The sequence below is a fragment of the Struthio camelus genome, chromosome 14 (assembly GCF_040807025.1).
Source record: "Struthio camelus isolate bStrCam1 chromosome 14, bStrCam1.hap1, whole genome shotgun sequence".
NCBI classification, from domain to species: Eukaryota; Metazoa; Chordata; class Aves; order Struthioniformes; family Struthionidae; genus Struthio; species Struthio camelus.
In genome coordinates, this window is record NC_090955.1 from 11,306,466 (window position 1) to 11,328,149 (window position 21,684).

The 21,684-nt window shown below is 37.4% G+C and overlaps 1 protein-coding gene across 50 annotated transcripts in view; it reads right to left on the reverse strand.

Annotated features, from left to right (window-relative positions):
• FHIT (fragile histidine triad diadenosine triphosphatase) overlaps window positions 1–21,684 on the reverse strand; it is a 620,374-nt gene that overhangs the window by 467,270 nt on the left and 131,420 nt on the right. The window contains exon 1 of one of the 50 annotated variants that reach the window (XM_068906927.1): window positions 5,406–5,638. The exons of 48 other annotated variants lie outside the window; for them this stretch is intronic. The gene's annotated coding sequence lies outside the window, so the exon portion shown is untranslated. Of the gene's footprint in view, window positions 1–5,405; window positions 5,639–21,684 lie in introns of those variants that run through there. One more of the 50 variants, XM_068906959.1, reaches the window with a different exon arrangement.

The window sequence follows — 21,684 nt, forward strand, 5'->3', positions numbered from 1 at the left end:
TGGGAAAAAAAAAAAACACCACACAGAATTACAACCACCTGCCTCAAAATCATCTCAGCAAGCACCCTGGAAGTAAGAAGAGCACATAATGAAATAAAGTTCAAAAAGGACTGACCAGCAGAGAAGTTACATATTGTAATTCAGAAAACATATCAACAAAATGAGAACTGGGAACAGTGAAGATGTGTTAGAATTAGCAAAGCTAATTTTTAAAATCATTAGAAGTTGTCTTAGCTATTTAAAAAGCCAGAACTAGAGCTGCTAGGCAAAGGAAAGAAGGTCAAGATTGAAGATAATGACTGCAGGTGCTAGGGGAGGACCAGAAGAGTGAACCACAGAAAGTGGCCAGGTTGAGGTTCTCTCCCTAACCAACATCTCAAATTGCTGTTGTCAGGCACAGTGCTGTCCTAGATATGCCAATGCTCTCTCAGAGTAGGACGGTTCACATAATCCAAGCCAACTGAGCGGAATACGACAAAGGAAGGACTCATGGAAGTGAGGCCACAGAGAGCAAAACCACCACACTGGAAAGTGAGCAGAATTCCTAGGGAACGATATGGGACCACTGCTTGATACATCTCCTAGGACAACAGCCAATGGCAGGAAGCAAGGTCAGATCAAGCTGCGTCCAGCCCAATACACTCCAATCATGCTTTCATAGAATATATTTTAGAATTAGAGTTAGTTCCACAGAAGCTATGAAAGCAATTCAAAGAAAAAATAATGGTTGCCCGATATTCCATTCAAGCAGCTGTCATACGCATGGTAAAAATATTACACAGTTCCCAAGAAGAAAAGACACACTAGCTTTGTAAGCCTTAAAAAGGCAATCACCCTATCCATCAGGCATTTGATGAATTTCTGTCCGTTTTAGCTGCTCTTAATAGACTCAAAAAGACTTGACTTTTCCTTCCCTCTGAAGTCCTTGATTATTAAATTATAGTGGTTTAGAATATTGACATAGCAATGCATTTTTCTACATAAACATGAAGAAAGGCTTAGTTTTCCTTTATTGTATTTTGTTAATGAATTCAAGAAGGGAGGGGGGAAAAAAAGGATATCAGAGTTTATGAACTGTTTAAACATAAAGCTAAAGAATTATAGATAAAGTTCCAAACCATTAATCCATTATATATTGTGAATTGGACAACCCCAGTGAGATATAATTTCCAGAAATGAACAGAACAAAGCCATCAGCATCAAATAGTTAATGCCGAACCACCAAAACACTCTTTGATTCAATCCAAGCTGCAAACCTCTATGTTTAGAAGCTAATTTACACTGGAATCTGGAATTTAATCATCTCTCCTCATGCATTTGAAAAAGAGTGACTTTACCTCACACAGTCTAAATTAACTTTGAAATTTTGTTACACGCTAATATAATATCTAGTCAGATATGCTGATCTTACCTTGAAAGAAATTAATTGCTTGATTCTTCCTCTTAATATTATTCTGAGGCTGATAAAATTTCCCTAGGCAGCACTATGAGATATGCTCTGGACACTGCTCGAGGAGGATAGGATGTATATAAAACCACATGAGGATCATCAGTAAGGGGGAAAAAACGCTTCTCGGACAGGAAAAAAGAAAAGAAGAAATAGAATTTTTTGTTCTTTTAGGTAATGAATGGAAGTCCATTGATTTGAAAAGCAATCATCCAAAGGCCATTAAAATAATGGAAAAAAAATAGTTTTTTTTCCCAAAGGGGATGTAATGTTAAGTTTTACTGACTTTAAAAAAAAAAAAAACCCAAGTCACCAAACTGCATTTTCAAAAATTTCTATCTGCAGTATTATATACCTCACACTTGCTGCAAGAACATCAAAGTCAGTAGATAGGGTTTTCCAGAGATGCTCTGAAGAATCCTCTAGAAAGGAAAATTCTGAAAAGTCTAGATGTTGGAGAAGTAAATAAAGGGAAAAGTTTATGATTCCTCTACTCTTCAAGAAACTAATTCTGCAATCAGCAGCAAGGAAGAAAAAAAACTATAATCAGGATGAAGAGATTCTCTATGCTTCAGACTGTAGGAAGGCAGATGCATTTTCTTTTAAGAGTCCTCTAGCTCAGAAAGAAAAATGTCAAGTACTAGCACTAGCTAGTGGGTTTACTCTTGTTAAAGATTTGAGAAGAACAGCAAGTTCTTTGATCCTCCTAAGCCATACTCCCGTCTTTCACAGGTCAGGTCCTGTCTTAAGAAAGATAAAAGGCGTGGTATTAGAATATCTTATTATTAATTAACATACTAGTCATTTAAACTGGTTAATTATCACCATGCAGAGATCAGCTGATCCACAGGAGTGCATACAGTTGGTTTGTAAGAGAAGAGAAGATCTGAGAGCAGCCATTTTCAAGGAGACTAAGAAATTCCCCAAAGAGAAAACTAGGGAGGGAAACTAAAAAATAATAATAATAATGCTGTAAGGGGATGAGGATGGTTAAGTGAATTCTTGGTGACTCTAAAGTGAGAAAGTTCCCACACAGTAGAACTACACAGAAGGGAAGAGCAGCTTTCTGTACTTTTCAGTACACCGGAACAACCAGGTTGCAGTATCTCCATAAAGTGCACTAATCTAAAGGTTGAAGCAAAGCTTTGCCAACTATTCCTACAAAATACTGGCTTCTCCAATTAAAGAGCAAATAAATACTTAGAGCAAAAAACAATAAACTCCTGATTTACAGCACATTCACATTAAGATTGTCCCCTTCTCAGACTTTCCCCACAAATTAGTAATAAAAAATATTGAGGTCTGATTCTGGATTCTTAAATTTGCATCCCAGATTTGCATCCCAGATAACATGAATGGGTGGGAATAGAAGTCTAGATGTTGGAGAAGTAAATAAAAGGAAAAGTTTATGATTCCTCTACTCTTCAAGAAACTAATTCTGCAATCAGCAGCAAGGAAGAAAAAAACTATAATCAGGATGAAGAGATTCTCTATGCTTCAGACTGTAGGAAGGCAGACGCATTTTCTTTTAAGAGTCCTCTTCATGTTATCCATTCATGTTATCTCCTAATTTTAAGCAAAGTAATATTTGCATGTTTCACCTTTCACAACAATTAAAAAATAAACATTTTTTTACTCTAATTCTAATATTTCTTATACTCCACAATGTCAAGTTCATTGGGCATAGAATACCTTTATTTCCAATGGAGACAAAATGACAGCTAAGTACATTACAGTCTTTGTGATGAACTTATGTACCTGATAAATAAAATAGTCATATATCATCTGTAGATGAAGAAAAAGGCCTAATATTGTAATCTTTACAACACAAAAATTTTCCACTATACTGAGATGCTAATCCAATCTCTAACGGAGCATCAGGGAGCATTATATACTTTTTTAATAAAAACGTGATTGCTTACTTATGAAATCACTTCCTTCTGCCTCTTATGTTTAGTAATCTTGTAGTCAGCACTTAATTGTTAACATGTCTCAAAAACAGTGCACTGGCATTTGTCACAAGTAATTAAGGTCAACTAATGCTTAATACATTACTTTCCATTTGATAGCTTACACTACAGTAGATACTTAACTCATTGCTACTTACTACATTTCCTGCCTCCTAACTTACACTGAACACTTCCACTTCAGATTAAGTACGAACCTCCTTTTTTTTTGGTGTTTGGATTTTGGTTTTAAAGTTACATTTATTTTTTTCCCCCCGTAACCATTTATCCTTGGGGACATGTTTATTTAACATATAAACATATATGAAAACATGTAGTAAAAAAGGAACATGCCTTTTTTGGCCCTGAACTTAGTCAAATTGCAAGGCATCAACGAGCCTACCCAGAAGCAAGTCAATGGCTCTGCAAAGACAGACCCCGTGCACATCATTCCTCAGTTTCGACACAGTGATAAACAGGCAGGTTCAACCCATGACAGCTACTAAGGACCAAGTATTGCACTCAAATTTTGCTCTCCACTCAAAACACCATGTTGCATCAGTAGAACTCAGTTAACAAGGAAATTGCCATCCATTCACCTACAAGCCACAGCCACCAGCAGCTAACCAGGCAGATAAATACATGAACTAAAAGTCACGTTAACCTTTAACAGCAGCGTGTAGGAGGAACCCACAACGCTTGCTTCCAGCCAACAGTGAATGCCTTTAAGGTCACCCTGCACCTTAAGGACAACAAAGCTGTATTTAATTAGCTTTAAGATTACTCAGAACATCAGAATCTATAACCATTCATGCCACTGACAAACTGACCTCTGTGATATTACTGTTATTACTGATAATACTGTAATGATTGTAAATGACAAGTTTTCATACATGTAGCTCGTTACCCATTAACTAAGTAATGACTAATTTCATGCGAAAACAAATATTTCTGCTATCAGGAAAAAAAACAAGGTCTAATTCAAATCAGCAAATATACATCTCATTTTCAATTTTAAAAATGCTTTTAAGGTATTTTCCAGGAAATATTTGCAACTAGAAATCTGGAAAAAAGTCTGAAGGAAGAACGATTATTAAAATGGAAGAAATATAAATTTTGGAAAATGTTAAAAACATTATATGGTATCAAAAGAGATATTATGGATAACAGATAGACAAAATTAAAATACGGGTAAACTATTTTGACTTGACAGTCTTTTTAATTTGTATTTTGCAATTCACAGGAAGTGAAAGGTTAGTCTGAAAGATTTGTTTCCAAAATGGATTCCTACCCAACAGTCTCTCCTGTATGTAGAAATAGAGCTTTATAGCTATAACAAAAATGATTAATGACCCTTGACATTAGAATTTAAAATGTCCTTCATGCAAATACACTGGTTCCTTGATTCTTTTGCAATACAATAGCAAGCAGGTATTAGAATTGCAAAAAGCAATTCTAAAAAAGCAGGTATTAGAATTGCAAAAAAAAAAAAAAAAAAAAGGCAAAAGGAGATGCATGGAAATTACACAATGAAGTAGTTTCATTGTGATATTGAGAGGAGTATGAAACGAATACAAGATAACCCTGATAGAGAAGTCTAGCAAGCCCTTCCCCTCCCCTCAACTACCCATTCATTTAGACTGCCCTCCTTGCAAAAAGAAGGGTTTAAAAAAAGTCAAATTACATGATTTAATCTGCTCAGCAACAGCTTAAATAGCAGGAAACAATGATTAATTTTAGTCAGAAAAATGAGAGGTTTCTTCTTAAAGGGATAGTGTCAAATGAAATTGACCTACAACTTACATCTTTCAAAATTAGCTTTTTGAAAAACTGAACAATTTCCCTATTTAAACGTTAACATCTCAGGCTTTTCAATCTAAAATAAGCCCTTTTCAATACTTTCAGCACAAGCACGGCTGCATTTCATTGCTACATGGAAGTCTAAAGAGTGAGATCACAAAAGATGGCCAAGAAAGTTAGGAGTTTGGTTCTCAAAGGGGAAGAAGCTGTACCTTTTCTCACCCCTGAATTCCTCCCCTCTTTCACGTCCGCTCTCTTGCCAGGTGCGTGCCCCCTGCCCACCCAGCATCCGCTCTGGCACTCGTCCAGCCCTGTGGTGAGAACACACGGACTCCCCGGGAGCACACTGTGCAGCTTTAGAAGTTGAAGTGGCTCAGGGATGGGTCCAGCATATGTCAGGAGAGACTAGCAGCAGCCTTGCCACAGGCAACAAGTTGTTGGAACAGCTCAGCTGTCCCACAACTTCCCGTTAAGTGCAACATACAATTACCTCATTTTCCCAACTTCAAGAAACAGAATAGGAAACAAACATACCCATCTAGGATTTTAAAACGTTTTTACTATTACTGTTATAACTTTTTAAAACCATGTGTCTAATGATATAATTGAGATGTACACAGAGATAGCATTATGCGTAGCACTGTACCAAAACCTATAGCAAGAGACGTATTTGTTGTAACAAAGTAACAAAGTCCATCATCTCAAAGTATCATTCACCATTTAAATCCATCATGAACATGCACAATTACAGGATTTGATCTTAAATTAAGATACTTTAATTTTAACCAATCCTCTTTTAACAGATTTTCAGGAAGTTCTGGAAAAACTACTAAAAAACAGATGCTTTTTCTTCCACAAAGATATAAAAAATAAACTGAGTTTGGGAATCAGGCATGGATCTCTCTCATGGTTAAAGCTCTACACAAGCCAAAAATTAGCCCAAAGCAAGTTAATGTATCTTAAGCTATAAAATAGACCGCAAATGGAAAGAGCAAATGACCTTTAAACTTCAGTTTAACTGCGTATTACACAAGACAAATTGGACAAGCAAAACAATTTGCTCTGAACAATTTGCACAAGGAAATGCTATTTACAGAAGACTAAATGGTGTTCTCCCAGTATGCTGTGATACTTGGGTTATCTAACACATCAAGAGCCAAAAATAGTAAACATCTCAAAAATCAGGGCCACTTGTCACGAAAAGGAAGCTTCTGAAGAATAAAAAGAGGCTCCAAATTGAACTTCATAAAAAATATAAATACTGCAGTTGCTCTAATACCAAAATGTAAGCGTGAGAAGAAACACAAGACACAAAGCTCCTGAGGATATTGCCTGTACGTTGGGAAGAGGTAACCTTTCATGAGTTCTTTGCTGAATACTTGCATACAGCAAAGATCAGAAGTACCAGAACATCAGTCATTTTCTAACAGAAGATCTGGAAAAGATTGTTGAAATTCCTAGTTCTGATCTATGATTCCTTTTGAACAGGAAGAGGAACATGCTGAAGAAATTAAGAACAGGATAAAACAAAATCAATATTGAAGAACCTAGAAGCTACAAAGCTGTAGGAAGAAGAAAGTATTATGCAAGAACATTTTCAATTTAGATGCTGTGAAGGGAGACTAATTGTCAAAAAAAATTTTCAAAGCATGAAACTGTTCTCTTAAGACAAACTTTTCATAGTCAAGCGTTTACACTTTTAAATATAATTGAATTTCACTGAAAAGGTATTTTGTTGCTACATACTACCATAAAAAACAGACTTAACCTTCTGAAGTAAAGTCATTTTAGAATTTATATCATGTCTAAGGAGATATCAGTTAACATATGGGAAAAAACAGCTTTAAAAGATTTGGCTCACCAAAAGCTAAAAGAAATAGTTTTGCTGCCATATTTCTGGACTACGTTCGGAAAGCCTTAGGGTCTGAACAACAACGATCAGACCAACTCTCACCTCAAATGGTTTTGTGTATAGGGCTAAGGAGGGTGCTTTCACAGAAGACAGTATCTCAAGGAGCTAAGAGACAGCTCTGTTTTACTCTCCTACTGCCTCGTGCCCAAGATGCAAGCAAAAGCGCTACAGAAAATAAGAATATCACTAAAGAATTCCCCTCTGCTAGAGGGGGTTTCTTCAGGCAATTTTGATGTGGTTTCATTCATTTAACCCGTCAAACCCGTCAAACCCGTCTGGATGTGATCCTGGGCAATATGCTCTAGGTGACCCTGCTTGAGCAGGGAGGTTGGACTAGATGATCTCCAGAGGTCCCTTCCAACCTAAACGATTCTGTGATTCTGTGATTCTGTGATTTACTGCTATAAAATGGATATAGAAAACAGGCGAGTTAAATGCTCAGAGCCCGCTGAATTACAGCTGAGATGGTTCCTTTGGCTCTTTGAAAATTCCAGGCTAAACTCTAGGCGAGCGGGCCCAAGCGCATTGCCTTGCTGTGCGGTTGCCCTCTGTATCAACCAGAGTATCCCAGAAACATACCGAAGGAGGACAGAAATAACATTGCAATACAAGTTTAAGAGACCAATTTCACTTTGCATGAATTTGCCAATTACACCACCTGAGGACCATTTCAGAGCACCCATTCAGCCACACCAGACTGCTTCAGACACATTTGTCCACCTTCTCCTCATCCCCAAATTCCTGTGCTCCCCTCCCTCATGGTTCAGGCTCCATTTTCCAACAGCACTGAAAGGGCTGTTCAGCTACAACTGAAACAACAAACAACCAGCCTGAACTTATCTAATCGTTGTCTTTCCTACCATTTGTTTTATTATACTGTTGTTGCCCTTCTGAGACGCAGGAGGGGTCAAGGCAGAAAGCTTTACAGTGTCTCAGGCCCTTCATTTCAGAAGCTCACAGGGAGCACAAGGTACTTCATTTACCAGATGACCGGAGAGAGAGCGGTGAACCTCTCACTGAACAGCTGATACGTGCTGAGAAACGACACTGCTCAAAGCCTCGGTGACACAGCAGGATGTGTGATTTCTTTCCTCCAAAGGAAAAATGCATTTCCTGCTTTATCCGTGTATTGCTGTTGTAATCAGGCGCAACGCACGGCGTAGAAATTACAGTAGACACTGCAGTCATGAATCTATCTTCGGAAAGGGCCCCAATTCTCCTTGCAATCATGCACAACTCAAAAAAAAAAAAAAAATGAGTGCACTAACACAGCGCACTAAACTTAGTGAACTGGAACATCTCATTTGAAAGCAAGTTCAGTTATCCGCTTGGTGGGCAGTAAGTCACGTCGCCCACCACGTACACGGCAGTCCCAGAGCAAAGCTGCCTCCACAGCACTGAAAAGTCGATGCAGCCCTTCCCGAGTCTGTAACATCAGTGGGTGCCTTTACAGTAATGTGACTGTTTAAGAAAAACTGAAGAGGACCTGAGGACTATTCCACGTGCCCCTTTACATACCCTTTTTCTTTTTATGTCTAGTAGAAGAATACTTCAGCTATCAAACCCCGACACGTGAATCCACTCGTTTTCCAAGGTGTGTCCACTGAATCTTGCCAGAGTTTAGTCACTGAGTGCCAGTTGCATCGCTTCCTGTTAATCCCTTTGTTCCTTTAGCCCAAGGCTAGTATTTCTTTTGATCAATATAAATCTTTTCTATCATCTTATTTTTGCTGTCACTCAGTGAAGTGCTATCTTGCTGAGCCAAGATCTTCATTTATCCCCAGCATTACAGTCCTGTCCCTCATGACAGTTACCTGTGAATGTATCATTATCAATCTCCTTGATCCTCCCAGTTTTGCACATAAATTCATCTCTCGTGTATCGACTTCCATAAAGTCGTAAGTCCCAGCCCATTAAATGCTACCTGCACAGCAGAGGCTTTACTAGAAAGCAGCTCTGCTCAGAGACGTGTTTGGTATTCACCGTGCTGAAGGGAGCTCTCCAGCAGCCGCTGAGCTGGGGAGGCAACCAGTTCACATGATGGATACTGAAAGCTCCTGCTAATATTTCACATCAGTTCAAAGTGATATTTAATTTAATATATAGTACAGGTTCACCTTCCACTTTATACTGGAACACCCCTTTATACTTAAACAGAAATACCAGTCAAACAATTACAGACAAGGTATCAATGAAGTTCCTAATTTTTTTAGGCTCAGTGCCCAGTAAATGCATGAAATAAGTCATATGTGCAACGACTGTTGGCCTAGAGTTTTCAGCTGTTTTATTTGAAAAGACTGAGTCTCATGCTCATATGCACATAAAGCTGCGTGTGATGTCTGTTTTTTCTGCACTGACACCCAAAATCAAAAATTCAGCTTTTCCATATCAAATAAAAAACCCTACAGTCCAGGGATGGGGAGGGAGGGTAATGGACTTAGCTTTCAGCAACAGTGTAATCCCTGGGACAGATTCTTAGCTGCAATGATAATACAAGCAAAAGTATTCTCACTCTTCCCTCTTACTAGCAGAGCATATTTTCCACTTATTCAAAAACTCACAAGAATGTCCGTCTTTGCTTTTCCTCTGCATCTTTCCCACATGCATACCAGAAGGTAAAAATAGCTCTTTATTTAGTGTACTGTTATCTAGCCAATGCAAACAGATAAAGAATAGTGTTTAAATACTAGCACAAATCAAAGCTTTCCTTTTCCCCCCTCTTAGTCCTATTCATTATTTATATTGCTACTCTTGCATTTTTTTCCTCTGGTAACAAGCCTGTATACATACATATGTACATATACTTACACAAGTGCAAGACCAGAAATAAAAACATTTATCTCCTTTCATAGCATGTTACGATAATAATGAAACAAATTCAAAGTATTCTTTACATGGATACTACCTTCTAAATCTAATATTGCCATTTCAAGCTTTTGAAGAGTATCTTCAAACCCAGAGGAGCTTCCAAAATTAGCAATCTAATTAGTTCTTGGTCATGGCTCAGTTAAACACCACCACATTGTTAGCATGTGCAGTTGATTTTTGGTGGCTTGTCCTACACCTATTCCTTTAATTACCCAATTATCTCTAATTTTTGGGCACATAATTCTACTGCCATAGCAAATAAGACTAATAATGAATATTCTTTTCTGGTTTCCTCATGCAGATGACTTTCACAGCTACAGATGTTCAGTCCAGCTCTTATTCAGGCCTTCAGTACAAAGCCAGACCATTAGGATCTCCTCCTATTATGTTTTTTCCATATTTTGAACATAACTCTGTTCAACCTTACCAACAAATTTACCAAGTCTAATCCAAGCAATAATTTCTTGTTTTGCTGAGTATGTTCTTCAGTGTTCCTGCATGCTTACTTATTTAATAAAATTCATTTAACCCTTATATGCAGAGATAACACTGTTTACTCCTTGCAACTAAATGCTTAGTCAATATTTTAGAAGCAAAAGAAGCCTATCTATACCCAGTAGCGACATATAATTTATTAATGGTAGGAAATCTCCACAATCCAAGCATATATAAAAATAATAGCTACTGTTTTAGCTGTAAGTTGATAGTTTAACTATTTAGAATTTATTTCAGGAAATGCTCCTTTTAGAGCAATTTCTGCTGTGCGGTTTTATCATCATCATCATCCAGGATTCCATTAACTTGGTGTGCACTATTCTATGCATTTAAACCTGTAATAAGTCTTCAAACATTACAACAATTTATATTATCCTGCAAACAGTGGCGGGCAAGTGGTTTTCTTAAAATTTTACAGTTGACAAAACATTGCTTCTCATGCCATCTTGAACTCATTCTTCTGGAAAGAAAAAATCCCTTGGCCAAAAGTAAGTGGACAGACCTGGCTTCCCACCAAGACCATTAATACTAATTTAGCCTGATAGGATTGAAAATGGATGTGATAGTTATAGACAGACCAGTCTGGAGGCCATACCATCTCCTTTCTTTTAATTGCTATTACTATAACTTCATGCATCTTCTTACGATTTTCAGTGCACAAGCACGTAACTTCGTAAAGCATCATTCCTTTATTAAAACTCGGCAGTGTAAAGTATTCAATGCTTTCTCATATGAAAAACACAGACAGTCTTCACTTATTGTATAATAATATAAAAATGCAATGCCTGGTATACTTCACTGCTTAAGTGGATTAAAAGGCAGATTCTGGTTTTGCTTAGTCCACAAAAAGTAATCACATCAGAACTAAAATATTTTGAGAATATCAGATTATTTGTTGTCTTACAGATGACCATGTACAGAGCCAACAGTCTTTAAGGTTAGATCTTTGCACAATGTTTCTTCTGAAGCTTTAATTTAAAAAAGAAAGTCTATTTGAAAAGAGAAACCAAAATATCTTCTTTTTAAACTATTATACTTAAGTGATAAACAAACTGCAGTACTTCAGCAATTATTTTGCAGCCTCTCACTAATAACCTGCCACAGTGAGGAAAAAGTAAATAATGAGACTGTCCATCAGGCTGGGTGATCCCTCACTCTCCGCAGTGGAACGTACACAGCAGCACAAGAGCTGCTTTTGAGAGAGTAAGCAGATAAAAATATAAATTTAGAACCCATCAAACATAAGAAGCCCAGTTTGTATAATCTCCTGGGAAAAAGAGCGAGCTTTCCCTTTCCTACAGAAAAGAGTAGAATTAACCGTCACATTTGTTTTAGCAGCTTTTCTAGAGGCATGACGTTCTGGACAATAATATTTAACCTTCGTTGAAGCCTACAGTCCTAGGAGACTATCATGTGACAGCAAGATTATACTATTTGTTATTCAAGGGGCATAATCAGTAAACACCTTAATTGTGTTTAACATCTAAAATAAGCAAGAATGCCAACATAAAAGTCATTAGTTCAAAAAGGAGCTATTTTAACTATAATATTAACCAAGACAGTTACAGTATTAAAAATTCAGTGTTGGTTGAAAACCACTCTTATGACTGATTTATACAGACTGAAGTAGGCATATGTTATGCTACAGGTGGATGTGAGGTCGTAAGAAACCACTTTACAGTCTTCCCAGAAGTACAGTGTCAAAAAGGTCACCTGTGGTAAAGGATCTTTTGGATTAGTCTTTCAAATCAATGCATGAATTAAAGGCAATTTACATATAAATGGGCTAATACTCTGGCTTTGAAATTAGATGAATTTTTAAAAGATTTAAGAAACAGCAGAAAAGGTCAGTTAGGCATTCAGTATACATAATGCGATTTTTAAAAATTGCTTGTCTAGGAGCTATATGTTTCTGGCTTATTCATATTTTGTATTCAGTCTGTTAGCTATTTGTAAGCAAACGTAGAAAAGTGCTCCATGTTAGCAATATCAGACTTGAGGAAAGTGTGGTCTAATTTAAAGAATCAGAAAGTGAAATTTTCTCAATATTAACACATTTCAAAAGTTTTTTTGTTTTTAATAAGGCACAACCAAAAACGTTATTCAAAGTCAGCTAAGACTATTAAATCCCAAAACCAAGCAACAGAACCTTTGTGCAACTTTTCCGTTTGGCTTTGATTTCTATGACAGAAAGTAAGAGTCCCAGTAGCAACCAGTACGGCTTGATTCCTCCCTCCTACAGAGTAGATCTTGCCCTAGATTTTTGTGCCCATCAGCCCAACCACATGCCACAGATGAAGCCAAGGTCTAAGAACTGGCATAAGATCAAAGTCTTCAGTTTAGCATGTGTATATATGCATACATTTTTGTGCTTGGGTACCTGCTTATGCACAAATAATTCTAGATTTGAGGATCCCCCTCCCCCCCCCCCCCCATTCTCAGAGAGAATCCTTAAGTCTGCTCTATTTAAAAGGGTCATCCCTTCCCTTAGGCATTTCCTTATATTATTTTCTCTTTCCATAAAGAAGTCACTACTGACCCCTACACTTGGCTGATTTTTCACCACAGTATATCTTGGTGACAACCCTTAACTCTGCAGAGCTAGGAAATGAGAGTGACACATACCAAAGAAAAGACGTGAAAACACGTGATTACCTCCCTCTGGGTGTATCTGGTTAAACAGTATGCTCAACTCCCAGTTCCTGGGATGGGCTGGAACTTGAATATAAGGATATAATCCAACAATGGATACCAAAATAAAGTACCTTCTTCAAAACTCTGGTTAGACAGAGAGTGCTTGCTCAAACCACGTACCCAACATCCAGTACCACGTATCTCTGTATAACAACTATCAATACAAACTAACAACAGGGCTCAACCCTGAAGGCATTTTACTAAGAGAACTTCTGAATTCTCAGTGTCCATGACAAAACATCGAGTCAGTGGCAACACTGTGATGGATCGTATTCGTTTATGTTTTTCCAGAATTTGGCCTGGGATAGAGAAGGGAAAGATTATTTACAGGATTAAATAAAAAAAACTCTGAAAGAAGAAATAATTACAATAAGACAGCAGGAGAAATGGATGCACAGGATTGGATTGTAGGGGCATTAGAAAAAAAGAAATACTTCCAAAACTGTTCAGTTACACAACAGAAGAAATCATATTTAAAAGCAGAAGGATTGCGTGGTAAAGACGCAACAGCAAGAGCACTGAAGAATTCTAAGTTATGCTGCACCACAAGAATAATCTGATAACATCCTATACTGTTATTTAATACAGACACAACCAGCATGTTGCACTGAATTTAAGAGTACAGTTCTACAGAAAGCTTCAAAGCCATTTATTATGAAGTTCATAATCCCTCTATACAGTTAATTAAAAAAACAGAATTCTAGAGAGAATATAATTATCTAATCAACCAGGACAGTTTCCTTAGAAAGCCTGTTTTCTATTGTTTTGCGCAGGGCAAAACTGAATTTTATGTGGTAATTATTAAATTGGCCCCTTCCCTTACAGGAAGGCAAAATAAATCAACAGACGCTTGCAATACGCCCTGCAGCAGGGCACCATCACAAACCAGAAAGTTTTATAGTTTTAACTGATTTCAGAAGATAAGCAGTGAAGTTGTATAGTTACAAATAAGAGTTTTCAGGCACACAGAAGTAATAATAAAATGAGTAATAATAAGTAATATATACTCATAAGTAATAATAAAATAAGACATGGAAAAGAGATACATGGTTTGATATTTATGGTATATGTGGTAATGGTACAACTAAGGTGATTACGTAAGTGTTCAAATATTTTGTAAAGTGAGTGTCAGATGATTTTTATGCCCTATAGAAAGTATCCTTTATCAGAATCTGATCAGCTTTAGCTTATACCACAGAACATTTTACTTTCTCAAGATTCCAGGCAGCTTAGCTTTGGAGAAAATAAGGGAAAAAATTGAGATTTTAATAAAAGATATCTAAGGCACTGAAAAGGGAAAGCTTTTCCCAATAATTTGATCAACAATTCTGATATAACAGAAAGCACTGACAGTAAAAGAACAAGAGACACCATTTACCTTTACCTCCGGTTCCTATGAATGTAATGTTACAGGAGAGACTCCTTATTACAATAAGAGCTAACTGGGCCCTCAAACATAAAAGGTAATATGGACAGTCAAAAAAGGCATTTAGCAACAATTCTAACAAAGACTCAAGATTTGTTTTTTGTTCATTTCCTATCATCAAAAAAATAACTTAAGTCAATTATCACAAAGTTCAGAGAAAATTCCCACAGATTTAGCTCAACCCTGCGTAGACATTTCTCAGGTACATAAATGAACTTGTTCAGAAATTCATCCGATACAAAAGCTAGACTGCATATGGTACCGGAGCTAGTTTTCTGCAATGCAGATGTGCCCTTAGAATAAGGTCATTTCTTTAGCTGCCAATTAGAAAGAGGCTTTAACTGAAAAGATGTTACCAGGAAATTATTAAATCTAATCCTATAGCACTCTAGGTTCAAGAGCAGTAAATATGCCAAGTCATTTAAAAGTGAATAAACAAGGAGCATGAACATGCCGTAAGTCAGAGGAACATCATCTGTTGCATGTAACGCTCACATTTCCAACCGCTGCTTTATGAGAAGTGGGCAAAAAAAAGGAAAAATAGATCACTCAGAACGCATGCAGGTACCGAAAGATCTGGGGCAATAACAAGCTTAGAGAAATGAGGTTTAGCCTTTGGAAGAAGAAATTAGCAGGAGCGTGCACCAAGTTAGAGTTCTGTCAGGAACACGTACAGTTTATAAGGCTATAGGAGGTTGTGTCAAATATAAGAACAAAGGGCATGAACTTAAGCTAAGGAAAGGTCACCTATAAAGAACGTCGGAAGAAATGCTTTACGCAGAGAACAGTTACGATAGAAAATAAACCACTACGCCAACCTCTGCAACAAGTGATGTAAAGTTTAAAAGGTGACAAGCCTTTGAAAGACAGTTATTGTACAGACAGAGAGATATCTGGCCTTTTCAAAAATGGGCTTTGCGGTCCCTCCATCTTTAAATCACCTGCATTACATTCCTATCTGCTGCTTCACAAGGCCACTAAAAGAGAAAAAACCAATACCAAACTAAACTGAAGGATCTAACAAGGAGATCCTAATAGTTGAAATAGGTCTTCGAGATTCCATCTCCAAATGTTATTGCCAGTACTTCCTCATTTCAGTGAGGGAATAAATTGTGTCCTTTCTATTTCAGAGCCTTCATTTCTCTTCTAACGCTTTCTCCACTTGAGCAAGTTTTGATTCATTAATTTGGGCTTTTAAAACCACAGCTATTATCCTCCAAGTGGCTGCCAATCACAAATATACAGAATAAAAATATACAGTATAAAAAAAAAATTTAAGTTATCTTGCATCATCTGGGTGTCATCCACACCCAGAACCCTGAACATGGTAACACTTAACATGGTAAAAAGTAGTATTTTTCTGCTAATTCTACAAAGTGTTAACAATAGCTAAATATGGTGGTGTTTTGTTTTTAAATCCAAACCAAGTGCAGAACAGCCAAAAGAAGTGTCATAATGTAGACAAGCCTTTAAGCAAGTCCAAGTTATGTTGGGAGCCCAGTCTCAGGAAGATTCAAAAACAGGTTGACATCGTCGTTGTTCCCCTTTCAAGGGGGCACGCATACAAGTTTAAAAGTGAAAAATAATTCTTATCATAGGAAGTCACACTGAAACAAACACAAGTGAGACAAGATAGCTCCAGATGCTCAGTTTTCCAGGGAAGGGATCAATAAAATTGTTTAAATTACAAGATTCCAAGAAGAATTACCTCCACCGTATCCTGCCATGGGCAAGACAGAAATTAAACACTACTAACCACAGCCACCTGCTTGCTTAAGAGGGAAGCTATTGTAGAATTCACGCTTGTTATCATCTATGCAAACTGTTTCTGCTAAAAGGTTGGTCTTGGGTTGCCATCTTTCAATAATGTTGCTAATAAGAATAATTTTTACCATAATTAGTGTATTTTAGAAAGCATAAAGAAGTTGAATGGCTCTCAAAGTCTTTAATGATTTGTGGTGGCTTTCACTGTAAAGATGACAGTATATTAGTTTACCAGATGCCAGATCATGCAATGGATCATTAACAAGCGTGTGTTTTCTGAATACCTTCAGAATAAATAACAGCTGGTTTATTTTCAGCCAGCAGACAATCACAAGCATCTCTTAACTGATTCACCACAGTGAGGTCAGATACCTCATATATTAAAGATACTAATGTTCATTTAGAACTTTTGTCTCAAAAAGCTGTACCCTGTCCTGCTAAAAAATCACTATTTTAAACTACAAAAATATTAACTTAGTGATCTTTAAAATCCAAACCAAGTGCAGAACAGCCTAAAGAAGCTGTCATAATGTAGACAAGCCTTTAAGCAAGTCCAAGTTATGTTGGGAGCCCATTCTCAGGAAGATTCAAAAACAGGTTGACATAAGATATTTAGATGGAAAAAACAATTCATTGTATTACACATTTATTCTAGAGGTACCTCAGAGGTGATCTGATCATAAGATAGGGAATAGCACATTGCCCATCTGTCAAAAGTACTTTGAAGATCAAGGCAGTTAAAAAAAACTCATTTCAATGTATTAATAAGTTTAGGTCACTGCATTTGAACAATCATATCCACATAGATGAAATGAAGAGACTAAGAACAATATACTCAGCTACTAGGGACTTTTGGTATATTGTGAGCAAGACAGTATTGGTGTTCCCAGGCAATTAACTGCTTTCCATTTTCCAGGGAAGTGTCTGTTCCTCGCACATCTCCAGTTTAAGAGTATAACTTACAGTTATTGGTTTCCCCATTCCAACTAGTGAAAACACATGCAATTAAGATTTGTATCACCTTCCAGCATGTTTTCAAGGTAAGAAAGAAGGGAAAAGAAAAGAAAAACAAGCCTCAGCATTCAACTATCTCTTTTCATCTCCTTCGAGCAGCGAGCTGGCTCTAACATACTCGGTCTCTAGCGTCTGCCTTGCTCTCGCTGCAATTGCAAAGCCAGGATCAGGGAAGACACATCTATTTGCTCCTCTCTGTCACTAAGATGAAAACGTCTCCTGTTATTTGGTCAGCTCTGAGTATCCCTTCACTAGACAAGACCTCATTTCTCTACAGCACAACCCAGCTCATGGGCAAAAAGGGAGAAAAAGACTTCGGGAAAAGAAACAGGGTACATGTTTACATTTTCTTTTCCATTTGCAAGCGACCTGTTTAAAAAGAAAACGCAGCAAGCCTCAGTCAAAGTTAGTGAGGCAGAGGTTCCTTGAACAAAGCACAAAATGAAAGAGTGATGTCGCTCATCACCGAAAAGCAGAAGTTACTTCCAAGAAGAGCTGACAATGACAGACTGTCCACAGCTTTATAGAAGGGAAAAGGGATAACCAGCTGCTACCACGCTTACTGATGTTTATCAGAGTGAGTAATTTAGAATTTATTTACTAGGTAGGTGCCTGCCAATACATCAGTTGCTCGAGTTGCTTATTCCACAGCTAAATTATTGCACAAAAGGCAATTTCAAAACATTTTTAACAAAGTGATTAGCCATTTATCAAAACACATCCATTACTTCCCAAATTAACCGTTTTTCCACTTAGATTATTCACTAAACAGACTTAAACTGGATAATATTTTTTTGTCTCCATAAAAAAATAGGAACAAGAGAGGGAGGAGTGCCATATCCTGCTCTCCTGCAGCATATTCCATTTAATACTACTCTGTGAATCAAAGGGCAAGCAGAGATCTCAGGATATTACCTAGTTCATACTTCCACCTTAAAGCAGGGTAAATGCAGGTCATTTCTGTATCAGCAGTGTTACTTAGCCAAGAAGACTGAAGAACATAAGAGCTGACAGGTACTCTGATAGACATTTTGTCTTAACTACTCATATTCATAACGGAGAGACTGTAGAGTTTCTGATCCATTTGCATGCTTAACTAGCCTTTTTTCTTATCTAACCTAAAACTTTGTTTAAAGTTCAGACTGCTCTGTCTTCAGCGGTGGACCTAGAAAACAGTATTTCCCTCCCCGCCGCAATGGCTTTTTCATGCTCTTGAGGATATAGTGGTCATCTCTTACCCCCCTGCCCTCAACTACCTCAATTTTTATGACTCTATAGTCCGAGAAGTATCAAGATAATGAGAAATCAATCAAGTTTCTTTAACTAGATCAGTCCTACGTTAGCCTAGAAATTTATTTTTTAAATAGGAACATATATATAATGTGCATATATATATATTTTTTTTTTTGTAAACACAGGCAAGACCATGGATGATTAATTGATGATATAACATCAGGCTGATTCTTCAAGATATTGCACTGCCAGCCACGTGCTCTAACATATACTTTCTTGGCTCATTCCATTGTACTCCACCACAATTTACCAAATCAAAGCCACAGCCCTATGGTCCCCACAGGGGACACTTCAGTGTGTTGAAACCTCAGCACAGGTTTCTGTTGAAACCTCAAGGGAAAAACCTCGTTTTGCTTCCCCAAACAGACGTATCATGGTAACTCCTGATAAGAAGTGAAGGTAGTCTTATATTAAGATTTTCTTTCACCTCTAAAGCTAGTAAGGTGCCTTTTCCTCCATATAAAACTAACAGCTCAATATGGAAAGGCCTTGATTTCACTACATGATTTCTTCAGGGAATTACTATTAAGTTACCAGCTCATGAGCGTGACCACTTCAGGTGCCATTATTGCCACATGCATTTGAATGGAAAAGACTGAGGGCTTTAACGCCTGGAGATACTCTGCCTTGACTAAACTTCAATTTGAGAATTCACATAGGCACATCAGCCACGCAATTCAGCTTCCCATTAAATAAAATTAGGTTGGTGGAGGATTAGATGATGCAGAAGGCCACAGGCAGAGAAACAGGGAAGGAACAGAGGAAAGATTATTACTTAGGGAAATTCAGTGGGAGGTACTTCTGCCCCTTCCATGTATATAATACTGTTGCACACATTAACATACCTTTGCACTGGAAGATTATATACCCTAAGGTCTGTTTCATATCAGAAGGCAGCAGCAGAGAGCAGGAGCAGGTCTGTATTTGTGAACACCTCAAGAGACTGTAGCAGAAAGGCAATCCCTCTTCAGAGGTTAGGGCATACAGCTGGCTATTCTGGCAACCTCTGCCAAGCCCCTTGGCTTCATATAATCTGCTGTTGTGATCGGATTAGAACATTTTCGCAAGAGATGCGGGGAAATAAGCTCTATCACAGATCACAAAATAACCCTCATCCCAGCTCTGTCTACTGGGGGTTGGGCTCTCCAGCCTAATCTCTTACCCAAACAAAGAGGCTGTGTATACAGACTGGGCCCTTAGTGCCTAAAGCTGTTTTGCATTAGTAGTTCTGCTTTAATCCTTCTGTTTCTTTTCAGTGCATTCTGATCCATGAGATTATTGTGCTTCCAGTTCAAAGGGGAGACATGCAGATTTAGAGACTCAGAGGTTCCTGCTATGTGACTTAATTCTTTCTTTTTCCTAGTGTTTCTAAGCATTAACTAGGTACTGACACGAATACATTAGCCATTTGGATTTGGCTAGTCTTCTCTTTGTTCATTGCTGTCAGCACCATATGACGGAATTGCGGAGGGGTCCTTCTCATCTCCCACTGAACAGAGCCACCTGTTCCTGGGAGAAATGCACGCTTCCATTAGCAGGTTGCAGGAGATCATCTTCCATATCTTAATCCTTATCTGAAGGAAGAAAATGCACCTTAGAGGTCTTCAGTAGAAGAGGTCACAAAATTATCAAATGGAAAAATTCATCCGTAAGTACTCTTTGAGTGGAAAGAAATGTACTCTGCACAATCTTATTGATCTCATCAGAACTATTTAATTCTGAAGAATTTTTTCTACTGAATTCTTTGCATATATAACTCATGTCTCTTGTTTTTCACAAAATATATTTTTCATGCCATAAGAAAAAAAAACAACAAAAAAATTTCACTTGTAATAACTGATTCCGTAAATGTTAATCAGATACCTGTTAGAGTACCATTACTAAAATGTTTATTAAGTAAACAGCATCATAATTGGAAAGCATTACCATCAATACCATATATTTTAGGATAATCACTAAACATTAACTTCGCCATAAAACAAAACCTTGATGGACCTAACATTTCTTTGGTATGAAATTTCATTATTTTGACTTTTCATTCAGATTTTAAGCCTCAGAATTTCCTCACAGATTAGGAATTCCCAGTTTAATTAAATCTTCACTTCAGAACAGCTCACAACTCTTTATCTTTACAGACAGCACAGCTAGAGCTGATCAATCTTTTGAAAGTAGTACATTAAATTAAAACATTAACTTCCCACTAAGTATAGTAAACCAACACATTGTTAGAAGAGAAGAGAAAAAGCAAAAAGTATTTTTCTTTTACGCACACGGAAAATAGCTCCTTGTTAGAAGCTTTATCTACCCAAGTATTTTTTTTTCCTTTTATCCCTGTAGCTAAAAAACACCACACACACACACAACACCCCAACCTATATCTTAGTGCAGAGGATGATCAGGGTGATTTCCTAGTGTTCAAAGGAGAGATGATATGGCCCTATGCATTTCTCTGTTGTATTTGTATATTATTGGAGGATGGAGATTAAATTTTCTTCTCCTGCTTGCCTGCAGCAGCCCCTTATTATTTAGGGAGGGTCATGAGTAAAGCCAAACCTATGACTACATCACTACATCAGTAATTCAGCAGTATCTTTTCCAAATGTGACTTGGTGATGTGTGACTTGGTAAACGAGAGCCAGGGCAAGAAATACGCCAGCCAAAGTTTAGGAGACTAGCATATACCAGAACCCAAATGTTATTGTAAATTAGTACATGAAGATCTCCATGCATAACGTTCAAAGCCCCTAAGAAAAAAGTTAACCTTGTGTGACCTTTTGTTGGTCCACTTATTAACACTAGAAAGTGCTCCAGGAGCTAATAGTTTGATTTGATCGAATCCCTCTATCCAGCTACCTGTGTATTTTTCCAGGTGTGCACTTTGTGGAACAGTCTTTTTTCTCATTAGTAACTTGCCTATTGCTTTATTGCCATCAAGATGATTTACAGTTATCCAATAAAATCCTTCTGGTTTCACACAAATAAATCTATTAAAACATATATTCTGCTACAGCAAGGTAATTCCAGT